This window comes from Myxocyprinus asiaticus, chromosome 31 (assembly GCF_019703515.2).
Source record: "Myxocyprinus asiaticus isolate MX2 ecotype Aquarium Trade chromosome 31, UBuf_Myxa_2, whole genome shotgun sequence".
Taxonomy (NCBI): Eukaryota; Metazoa; Chordata; class Actinopteri; order Cypriniformes; family Catostomidae; genus Myxocyprinus; species Myxocyprinus asiaticus.
The window spans coordinates 26,626,790-26,639,350 of record NC_059374.1 but is presented as its reverse complement, the minus strand read 5'-3'; the positions used below and the strand labels follow the sequence as shown (position 1 = coordinate 26,639,350).

The 12,561-nt window shown below is 38.1% G+C and overlaps 1 protein-coding gene across 1 annotated transcript in view; it reads left to right on the top strand.

Annotated features, from left to right (window-relative positions):
* The first annotated feature begins 3,287 nt into the window (after positions 1 to 3,287).
* LOC127422548 (serine/threonine-protein kinase TAO1-like) overlaps positions 3,288 to 12,561 on the top strand; it is a 56,091-nt gene continuing 46,817 nt past the window's right edge. Inside the window, exon 1 of the mRNA XM_051666159.1 lies at positions 3,288 to 3,693. The gene's annotated coding sequence lies outside the window, so the exon portion shown is untranslated. The remainder of the gene's footprint in view (positions 3,694 to 12,561) is intronic.

Here is a 12,561-nt window from a genome sequence, read left to right as displayed (position 1 = left end):
ACTCTTATCATATCACTTCTGAAGATATGTATTTAACCACTGGAGTCGGATGGATTACTTTTATGCTGTCTTTATGTGCTTTTGGAGCTTCAAAACTTTGGTACCCATTTACTTGCATTATATGGCCCTACAGAGCTGAGAAATACTTCTTAAAATCTTTGTTTGTGTTTTGTGGAGGAAAGAAAGTCATGCATCTTGAAGGTATGAAGGTGAGTAAATTATGAGAGAATTTAAATTTTTGGGTGAACTAGTACATTAATTACTAAAATAATGTCACAATGTAAATAATCTTGTATAATCAATGTAAAAAATAAGATTTATTTTCTTTATGCAAATATATCTATTCTTCTTTTGATTTTAGGTTAAAATCTGACCCTTTTTTGTGGTATTCCCCTATACTGTCTTGAAAATAGATGAACTTGAATACCAATAGAGACCCCTGTTATTACTCCCAGAAAGCATCAGCAAAAGCAGATTCAGAGTGTTTTGCAGTCTAAAGTGAAATATTGTTGCCTCAGTAACAGTAATACATTCTGACCTGATTCAACAGCATGAATCAACTGAGTATGGCACAAGAATAAAGTGTAGCATTTTTTGTTCTATAATAGACAGACAGATGTAAATGTACACATGCTTATTTACACATTAAAATGTAATTGTGAGCTGTCAGAACTTGCCACAGCTTGTGTTTTAGCCTGATTCTATTCCACCACTCTCTCTCGCTCTCTCTCTCTCTCTCTCTCTCCTGCTTTATCTCACTATACACGTTTCTATAAATAAAATGCACAAAAGCCCATAAATATATAAAAAAAATATATATAGAGAAGGTCTGGGTAGAAGAGCTAATTCTCTAATTTCCCCAGGAAATCCTGTGAGGTAGAGATAAAGCACAAATTAACTTCTCATTACCCTCATGGGCAGGACAGGCTTGCCTCACTTCTGGTACAAGCTTATGAGTATTATTGTCTTATACTGTCATTTAAATAAACCCATAAAACAAACAAATCTGCCCTCCATTGAGGTCTAACTATGAGTCTGTTTTAAAAAAATATATAAGAGGAGATCATAAATCATTCCCAGCACAAAAAGCCTATTTGAAATCTTCCATATTCATATCCAATGAGATGTCAACTGGGTCATGCAGCCCCTAGACAATTTCTTTGTTGTTGTGTTAAATCATTACACCACAGTGACTCTTTAATGAAATCAACCGAATGAAGCATGGCTCTTTAAATCCCATTCATAAAACAGGCTCCATAAGCCTCAAAACCCTCTGTTTGCCTGGATACAGTGACAGCATCCTGTTCTCCCATTGGCTCGGAAAGATGGTGGCTTCAGAACCAACCCAGAGCTCTGGTTCTCTGCTCTGTTTACCAATTGGTTGCTTGCAGGCTTGTTGACATCACAGTAATAAATTTGCCCAGGGATCCACTTTAACCTCTGGTCCATAGCAGTGATGATTATCAATACTGAACAATACCAAGAAAATCTACTGCTTTGTTAATTTTAGGCTTAAATTGTGCTGATTTGTATTGTCAAGCAAAGAGTGTAAGACAGGGATTATGTTTACAACAGAGGCAAGCTTTTTTATTCGAATTTTGATTTCTGCTCCACTTGTCATCTTCATGTACATCCAGTCAATCTGTGTGCATGTTGATGGGTTTTCAAACTTTAGATTGTAATAATTAAATAATCATTATAATTTATTTGAGAAGAAAGCATCAACTGGTGACATTGTTTATTTTAAGTGTAGGTTTAACATATGGGAGTATCATAATTATCATAATCTCTCCATCTCAAAAAAGGTTCCAATTGCAGGATACTGCCATTTGTTCAACAGAGACCTCAGAGAACTAATGTGATACATTTTAAAAATTCACAACTCAAGAAATACCAACTAAATGCACCCATAAAGCTGCAGTTGCACAGCCACTTATATTCCAGGAATCACGTTCAATTACATTTTCCTCTGATTTCATCTGTGTTTACCTCTTCAAAACAAGCCATATGGCAATTAACATTATAATGCATCAAATATCTTCATGGAATATCTTAATCCTAATATTTCTCCAAGAAAATAAGAATGGCATTCAGTGAAAAAGCTCAACTTTTCCTTTTTGATTTTGGTGGCCCAACAAAAACTGATACACCCAGCAATGGTCCAGAGAAGTCTAAAACATTGCTACACCGCATATATATCTTAACAGATATTTATTATAGATGTCTCTTGTGGCCAGTGGGAGTTTTCCACATTTGGGAGAGCGGAGCTGGCGTTCCAGGAACCAGGACGAGAGGCAGAGAGCAGCTAATCATTTTAACGAATCGGTTCGGTTTAATGAATCGGTTCAAGAAGCCGATTCACCGAATCGTTTGAGCAGTAACTCATATGGAGACGTTCACGCCGAACACGAGTTTGAGTCCATACGTACTGCTTTTCAATTGTTTTTCTATGTAAACGTGGGCTAGACGGACGATTTTGACATTTGTCTCGTGCAGGACAGCGTAGCGTTTTTAGATGCCGTATTAAAAAAGAGATTTTAGCCGTTCTGGAACTTCTACGAGATTGAGCCATTCAATTAGACACGCCCCCTTCTTACAAAAGTGTTGAGATGTCACCAAAAAGTTGAGCAGCGGTGCGTTGTCTCACGGTTGTCAAACATAACAGTTGACAGCTGATATGAATCTGAATATGACATTAAACTTTAATGTCCGCTTCAGCTACAACACTATGAGAACGCACAAAATGTGTTCTGATTGGCTGACAAAGAATGTGTCTGCAGTTAGTGGTCAAACTTTTATTTGCTGTTTACACAGTCTATTGCTGTAAATAGAGACCTGTGGGATGTCTTAGGACATTTATTTCAGTGTTATCTTTCAGGGAGAAGGTGCATTTTATGCATACCATTCCATTAAAAATCGCTTACTGCACCTTTAACAGAAAAAATAAAATAAAATAAAATAAAAAAATTTATATATTGAGACACCTGCATACAGTGCCAATCGTTGTTACATCTATTTTTTGTGTTTACAAAAGCACCCCGCGCTGCATTTTCCGCCTTTTATACTAAAATAAATGTTTGTTTAGTATTTTTCGCGATATTTTTGTTAAATTATATAGATTATATCAAATGCTTTTTTTAACATCACTTTTTTTACTTAAGTTTTTCCTCATAGTCGAGTGATTCACAAACGCTTTGCGAATCGGTTCGAATGAATCATACATAGAATCGTTTCACATGAATGATTCGTTGGCGAATCGGACATCAGTAGAGGAGGACAGAAAAAAAAAAAAAAATCACAGCCACCACCACAACATGATCATCACCCAGCTGCCCAAACTCACTGGATCAAAAACAACAGCGTTCAACATTTCACACCGAATCTGAGGTGTGATCTCGGTGTATGTTCGGGTAGGGTGTTGTAACTCTGTTTTTAAGCCGTCAGGGAGTGGATCTGTCTCGGACGCCATCTTTAGCAGCAGCAGCCGCCCGGGAGGGTGAAGATCTGCGGGGCCACCGTCAACCAACACCGGCCTGGAGGAGTTTCTACACCGAACACTCATGCTTGACAGAGACCGATAAATTGTTTTGGGACTGATTCGGGGTCGATAGGTGTGTTTCTGTCTTCTGGGTTTGTTGTTGTGGTTGGAGGAGTTTTGCTCGGGCTGGCTGCTCATTCTGGCCTGTTGGAAGGGTAAGTGAGCTGTTAGCGCATCTGCTAACTTTAAAGTTCATGTCAAAATAAACAGTTCATGTCTTTAATAACGCAACTGAACTTTATGTTAGCTTTTATCTATAGGCTGTCACCCATTTCAGTTAGTAAACATTAAACATGGTGCCACAGTTTCGAGACAAGTTAGTTTCCACCCAAGTTGTAGAAGTTTCGGCTGCAGGTGATGCAACTTCATGAACCCACTGTTAACAGATCATCCTCATATTTCATCTTGTAGAAAGGCACTTGTGTATGTTGTTGAAGTATTTATTTATTTATTTTAGCGCTGAGATTATTAAGTGTTGTTAAGGGCTCGCCCATGCTGCCAAATCTAGAGTTGGTCATAACACTCATTTACATTATGATCATTTATGTCACTAAGATTATATCCCGATTGAATGGTCTTGGACTACTTAAAAGCACACTCATCCTGTACAGTGTGACATGTACCTGGTTGTATTCTATGCTGATGTATTGGTGTAAACAACAGTTTAATTAGATGATGTATTTGTACAGTTGAGTCATGCAGTTAAGATGTATAGACTACATGATTATGATGGATAGCCCTGTTGTTTAATGTCAGGAAGTTTCCTTGTTGCAGGAAACCTTTATTGTTATCGATATGGTGATTCATAAAAGGCTCACATTGACATTAACTGTCATTGCTTTATCTCTGGTCTTGTACATTATTGTAGGTCTACATTTTCCTGCTGTCATTCTGAACTTGCCCTCCCACAAAGGAAATAGCTGCAGTGATTCTAATGCAATGAAGCTCTGCTTTGGTGGCCTGTTGCATTTGTTTATGGCTTTGCATTGTGCATAAACATGCAAACCGGTGGTATGTGAACGAGAGCCTGAATAGTGCCTCTGTTGTTGAGAGACACTGCCTGCTTTCTCCACCGTGATTGTCTTTCTCTGACCTCATTGCTGCCACTTAAATCTAGGCCTCTGTCCTCTCGCCACACAGCATCCTTTACGCTGAGCCCTCGGGGTCTCCACTCCCACGTCCATCTGTTATCAGACCTCTGATTATCACTGATGTCATCAAGTGACTAACACAAGTTTGTCTCCAGCTTTGTGTTTTCCCCTGTCTATCACTTTTGATGTTTTCCATGCATCCCATTCTCTTGCAGGATGGTGATTGGCTCAGATTTCTTAATATATAGCTGGTTAGGGAGAGCATTCAAATAAGCAATAGCGAATTCGCAATCGTGCTGTTGTACTGAATATCAGCAGAGGCATGCACAGAAGGGGGGCAGCAAGGGAGCTAGCCTTTGGACACTGGAGGCGCGTGTAACAGCGTGCGCTATAACATATAGGGGTGAATTCCAATTGAAAGTGATCATCCCTATGCCCTACTCACTCCCACGGACAGAGCCTTTGATGTAGGTACTCTAAAAGAAATATGGCACCATTACTGGCTACGTTTACATGGACACCAGAAAGTGGCTTATTGCGAGAAAGCAGCATTCCTGTATACATGCACTGTTTAAGTGGTGATAAGTTGTTTTGGGACTGATTCGGGGTCGATAGGTGTGTTTCTGTATTCTGGGTTTGTTGTTGTGGTTGGAGGAGTTTTGCTCGGGCTGGCTTCATTCTGGCCTGTTGGAAGGGTAAGTGAGCTGTTAGCGCATCTGCTAACTTTAAAGTTCGTGTCAAAATAAACAGTTTGTGTCTCTAATAACGCCACCAATCTTTATTTTAGCTTTTATCTATAGGTTGTCACCCATTTCGGTGAGTAAACATTAAACATGGTGCCACAGTTTCGAGACAAGTTAGTTTCCACCCAAGTAAAAGATCATCCTTATATTCCAAGCAGCGTTCCTGTATATATGCACTGTTTAAGCGGTGTACTCTTTACTACCATATAAATGCGGGTCGGTAAGTAAGCAGTTTTCTCCACAGCAACGTAATTTCTTCACAACGCTTGTGTAAATAACAAACATGGCATCCGAGGAAGGCTTTGCTATTTCATTCTCCATTGCGTCGCTTCATTTCCAGAGTTGTTGCTGTGTTTGTTTCCGTAACTTTCTACCCCGACCTGCAGTGGAATTGCGCTGCAATAGAGGGGTTTCCCTCTTACGTAAAACTCAGGGATACCCCCAATGTATAAGCGCATATACGCGAACGTGACGGACAGTAGATATTTTAAACTGGTGTCTATAAATGGTATAGTTTATAGTGTATGTGCTTTTCTCACTGTACTCCCAGAAATGTTATATTCTTTCTGCTGTTTTGACTTGTTGGGCTCCATCCTATGACGTTAGTTATCTGGTCTGTTTACGCACATGTGCACTACTCAAAAACCTCTAAGAACGGCCTTATGTTTTTACATGACCACATAAGCTGCATTCTCCGTGAGAATCCTGGGTGTGTTAAACTGCGTTCTCATTGACGTTTCAGAATGCCGCTTTCTGCGAAAACCCTAGAATAAACCGTTTTCTGAAGTGCATGTAAACGTGGTCACTGTATGAATGTACCCTTAGACAAGAGTCTTGAGAAAGGATTAATTTTCTCACCTTTGTTTGGAACAACCCTTTGAGTGTCGTCCCATTCCTGCAGTGTCATTCATGGGTGCAAAAATGCCATTGGGAATTCTCCCCCGGCATCATCGAAGTGGCGTTGCATCAGACGATTAACAGGTCAGATAAAAATTCCACTCTATGTACAATTTTGTAGTGTAAGATCATTAAAAAAATGTATACTCGATTGCTGTCACATTTCCGATATAGCACACTGACACACTTGAAATGTAGACAGCTTTATACATTTGAATGGGAGCTGTCACATCTCTTTTTATCTAGATAGACATATTAAAATTCTTTCATAGCATACTATCATAAGCTGAAGGAGCTGTCTGATTCAGCCAAAACCAGTTTACTTTTTATTTAAACGAATAAGCTATTAGACTAATCACTTTCCAGAAAGTACTATGGAATTGCCATTTTTTGCGCATGTAGGCTACTATGGCAAGCATTCAGAACCATGGTTTTACTATGTTGATGTACCATTATTGTACCATGGTTCTACCACATTACTGCTGTAAGGTCCTAAATGTTAATTACTGAATATAGTAAAATAACATTACATTAATATGAAAGGAATTAAAGTAAAAGTACAACAGAAAGTGTCAGTTCTATAAAGGGGATGATGAGATCAGCGTAAAAGCAGCAGAGATGACAGGCTGAAGTGATGGATCAGAGATGAAAGGGAAGAGAAGAGTGATGAGACAAGTAAAAGATTAGCACTGTGGTGTTACAAGGGTAATACCATGGTGCTGAATAATGATTATATTCATATTTCATGATGTTTTCATGGAACTTCAGGGTACTTTAAAAAATACCATGTTTTTTCTACAGCATTTGTCAAAAACATGGCATTACCATGGATCATGTCTAATCAAATATTGTAATACCTTGGTACTTTCTTTGAGAAAGATAACAGAATAGGCTATTATTTGCGATAATAATGGAAAAATTAGGAAATGGATAAAATAAAAGAAAATGCTTGAAAACCAATAAGTACTACTCGTTAAAAAAAGATCTGTGTCATTTATATCCTTCTGCCCCTGCTGAGGTCTGTGCATGTCATTGAATATCAGCACGGCTGATTTGTACCCATGACCGAATCACAACTGTGCTGATATTCAGTACAACAGCATAGTTTTGAGTGTGATATTGCTTTTAATCAACCGTTTTACAAACAAGTAACTTACAATATAGACACCATGTAGACAGTTATTTGGTCTATTTTTTTCTCTGCTACGAAAATAGTTCCGTAACAGAGCCAAAGCTGTAGTGTAATTATGATAATTAATATTTTATAAATATTTTAAAAATAGCTTACTTGTAGCTTTTTAACATGATACATACATAAGCTTCCTGATTTCCAAATGTGGGAAAGTCAAAACTTTGAATATGGAAAACTACATGGTTTAAATAGATTTTTTTAAAGAACTGTATTAATTACTTGACTTCATAAACTTTATATTAATTACAAAGAACAATAGCAAATATTTTGCAGTTTGAATGGTCAGCTAAATTGTCTGTGGTACTATTTAGGATTGAAATAATCTACACAGGTGCAGCAGCTAGGACGCAGGACCTAATCACTCACAAGGTCATATTCTGTGTTTATAAATACACAGCAGTGCACCGGCGACACAGGACAGCATCTTTAAAGCTCTGTCCTCATAAAGGGACTGGGTCAGAGCTCTGCTGTTGTTTGTCAAGCAAATGAAGGAACTCCCTGCTTGTATAGAGGAGTTTCCCTAGACATTCCTCCCATGTACATTCTAAATGTAAAGGATGTTGTAATACTTGATTAAGTTGTTTGCTAAGAATAATTCCATAGTCTTAATTCCTAGTCAAAGCCATATTCTAAGAGTTATAGTCTTAACTGTAATATAAATGTCTTTCGAAATATTTAGTGTAGGAAAATAATAGGTTGGCCATCAATACTGACTATGTTTACATGGACATCAGAAAGCGGCGTATTATAAGAAAGTGGCGTTCCTGTTTACATGCACTGTTGAAGCGGTGTACTCTTTACTCCAGTATACATGTGGCATGGTCAGTAAGCAGCTTTCTCCACAGCAAGTAATTTCCCCATGATGCTTGTGTAAATAGCAGACATGGCATCCGGGGAAGACTTCACTATTTTATTCCCCATTAATTCGCTTTCTTTCCAAATATTCCAGAGTCGTTGCTGTGTTTGTTTCTGTAACGTTCTGTCGCAACTTGCAGTGGAATTGCGCTTCAATAGTGGAATTTCCCTCTTGTGTAAAACTCCAGGATTCCCCCAATGTACAAATGCATATAAGCAGACGTGAGGGACCATCTAACATTGGTGTGTATAAATGGGTAAAGTTTATAGTGCAAGTGATTTTCCCACTGTACTCTCAGAAATGTTGAATCCTTTCCGCTGTGTTAAACTGTTGTTGGGCTCCATCCTATGACGTTTGTTATCCGGTTTGTTCACGCACATGCACACTCCTTAAAAACCTGTTAGAACGCCGCTTATGTGTTCACATAGCCAGTTGGTCCACATAAAGCTGCGTTCTCTTGGAGAAACCTGGGGGTGTTAAAATGCTTTCTCTTAATCCCTTAAACGGCATGAGGAAATTGCCGTTCTTGTTAACAGTGGATTTCCTTATTTCATCGTAACATACACAAGTCGTAGTTCTGCTTTTCATGGATTTCATACATTCCTGATTGGCATAAGATTTCTAAAATTGTGTGGCTCGCCTTGCTTGGCTTTTGTAGTTTTATTTAAACTTGTCAGGTCATTGGAAAATAAGATAAAGTCTAATGCTTAAGGAAATGAGGAAAGGAGTTAAGAATGTTGATGTTGTCTTAAAGAGCTGATTAGCACTGGAATAGTTGATCAGAGATTTGAAGTGCAATTAGCACACAAACTGAGTGAACAGGAACTAGAGAATCACTGAACAAAGTAAAAGATGCATTGGGAATTCCTGGCCTCCTGTTGTGTTGTCCTGTCCTGCCACATTCCTGCTGTTGTGTCTGTTGAATGGCATGATGGTGTGTCATCTTGTTCCATCTTTCAAAGTCCTGCCCTTACAGTCTCTCATCGTGTGTCACATGCTAAGGATCTGGCAGCTAGTAGCATCAAGAAAGGCTGTACTGTCAGAAGTAAAGCTTTCTAATATGTTTTAATATTTTTGGTGAAGAACATTTAAGAGCACACTGCATTATACTGTTTGTACAATGCATCTGTACAAATTCTTTGGGTAAAAAATCTGTGTTTTAAAGTTTAATTAAATTTTATCATCAAAAAACTAGCCTAGCCAGATAAATTCATAGAACTTAAAATGAAAACAGAATAATTACTTTTTAACATACTATTGCATTATTTTATCAAATGAAATGCTTGCAGATCCTCACAGCACAATCCAAAACACAACATTGGAGTTATTTTTTGTCAAATACAGTGCTGCACAGTAGAGCATCACAGTATTAATGAAAGCATCGAAGAGAACTTATTTTGTTTTTTGGATATTACGCACAAATTTGTCCATGCTTGAGCCAGTTATGATGACAACACTAAACATCACAGCATTACAACTTAACATGAACTCTTATTAATAACAAGGTGGGTTGTGTCATAGTAACGCAACCACCCTGCATTCCGAACTGTGTTTCTTTATTAGTAAACGGCATCAAACTATAGAGCGACTTTGGAAGCCACTAGCTACAGTGGCCGTTGAGTCAAAAGGTTAATGTCAAGCCCTGCTTCTTTCAACATTTTTTATTTATTTATTTTTATCCCCTTTTCTCCCAATTTTGAATGCCAAATTCCCACTACTTAGTAGGTCCTTGTGGTGGCGCGGTTACTCAACTCAATCTGTGTGGCGGTGGACAAGTCTCAGTTGCCTCTGCTTCTGAGACCGCCAATCCACACATCTTATCATGTGGCTTGCTGTAGATGACTCCGCATGTGGAGGCTCATGCTGCCCTCCGCGATCCACGCACAACTTACCACGTGCCCCATTGAGAGCGAGAACTACTAATCGTGACCACGAGGAGGTTACCCCATGTGACTCTACCCTCCCTAGCAACCGGGCCAATTTGGTTGCTTAGGAGACCTGGCTGGAGTCACTCGGCACACTCTGGATTCGAACTCGCAACTCCAGGGGTGGTAGTCAGCGTTAATACTCGCTGAGTTACCCAGGCCCCCCTGTAGTCTGATTCCTGAATAAATTATTCTAATGAGCCGATTGTTTTGAATCTATAGCAGGAAACGACCAGTGTAGTCCGATTCCCAATCTAATGCCTTTTTTGTGATCGACTGTTTTTTATTGGTTTTATATAAAGAAGGTCAATTACAGATTGCCCAGATTCTTCACATGAAACATAACAAAAAACAGACCCTCCATTCCCCCCTCACCCCACAGCGGTCCCAATCTAATGCCTTTTATGAGCCTTTTTTTTTTTTTGTGTGTGTGTGAATCAAAAACACTTAAATCGGAGCAGTTACTGAATTAATCTCACTGACCTGGAAGTTATGACTTCCATAATGCTTGTAATGAAGCCATTCAGAACTAATATCGTTAAATTCCTTATTTGACATATAAACTATAACTGTAATGATGATCACTAAACCTTATATTTCACTGTCCTATACTATTCAAGTTTAATGTCTCTCATAACAGTCAAATAAAAAGCTCTCTCTAAAGACCTTTTCACACCAAATGCGATGCGATTATGAGAGGTGAATTACAGACGAATGGCCCTTTCCCATAGAAAGCCAAGCAAATGTTTGCCATTAGCACATTCACGTCTTTTCAATAGGTGGCGCAAATCGACAAGCAATTTTACCCCGGAACATTAGACGGCTCAACGCACCTTTGAGCTGGTCCGCCCATCACCGGTTGAGAAGAAGAAATAACCATTTGCGAAGTTTGCAAAACAAACAAGAAAAGCAAATGAATCTCTAGAGAGCCGATCGAGGGAGAAATAAATGGATTTCTCTTCAAGCTGCATCAGTGGTGATGGGTGTGTTGTTGATTTGCTCAACGAGAAAGAAAACTTTCGAGACACTTTAAAAAATATGGACATGTTGACTTACAGTATTATCATGTATACACAGGCTGAGGGGTGATTAAAAAGAATCGAGTGTTAAAAAAAAGAATTTACGGTGAAAACATTTTAATAGTAATAGAACAATATTAATTATATGCCATTGTCACGCATACTTTATGTACTTGCGTTAAGTGCATTTGTTTAAAATCACTGCGTAATGTACACTCATATAATGACTGTAAAAGCAAATGTTTAATACAAATGTTTGACTGTATCTTATTGCCATGGACATCTTGTGTTATATTTGCTAAAAACACTGTATGTTACTAATTAAACGTGATGAAATTTAAACGCTCCAAGAGTGCAAGCAATAAAACACAGATCTCACCCAACGAAACCCATCTTCAGTCTGACCCATTATTAGATACTTTAATACTGCTAATGACTAGTAAAAATAGCAAAGCAATTTTTTTTTTTTTTAAATTAATTATTTGGCTTAGAAAATCACTTCTGATTTTTGGTTTTTGTGTTTAAAGGCACACCGAGTGCACAGCATTCATATATATTATTAATATTTGGCTTAGAAAAACACTTCTGATCCATAAAGTTGTTTATTAAAAAAGTTATACAAAGGGAAAGATGGCGTGGTATATTTTATATTAGAGACATAAGAAAACTCGCATAAGATTAAATGCAAAGGTGAAATAATGCAGCAATATGGAATAAATTATGACAACAATCCACAAAAGATCAGATCATTTGTAAAGGGGATGCAAGGCAGTGAGGCAGCAATACCATTTACATGTTAAGAGAACCCATATGAGGAAAAAAACGTTTCAGTTTTTAAGGCATTTGATGCAAATGAGCTTAAAATGCACATCCTTCAGCGTTTAATGTTGTTGGTCAAAAAATGCTTTCTGTGCTTTATCACCATCAGTTGCTCTGGTTCTGGTAACTGCAATGGATTCTGACACATGTTCTAAAGCTTATATATTATTGGTCAGGGTTTTTCTTTGCCTGGAGAAGAAAAATCGACACTTTCACCTTAAAAAAAAGCTTTGCTTTGTCGCCTCACGAATGTTTGCTTCAGGTGAGGTTGGCTCATTAGGAAACTATTGTTTCGATTCAAAATGATGATTGGGGCGAGAAATCAAAGGCCTTAAAGCTGGGTCAGACCTCTGCTATTGTTTGACTTGCAAATGAGGGAACTACCCGATTGGGCAGAGGAATTTCCCTAGACATTCCTTGTAATACTTTTTTTTTTTTTTTTTTTTTTTTTTTTAATGATTAGCATTTTTATTGATTCCAC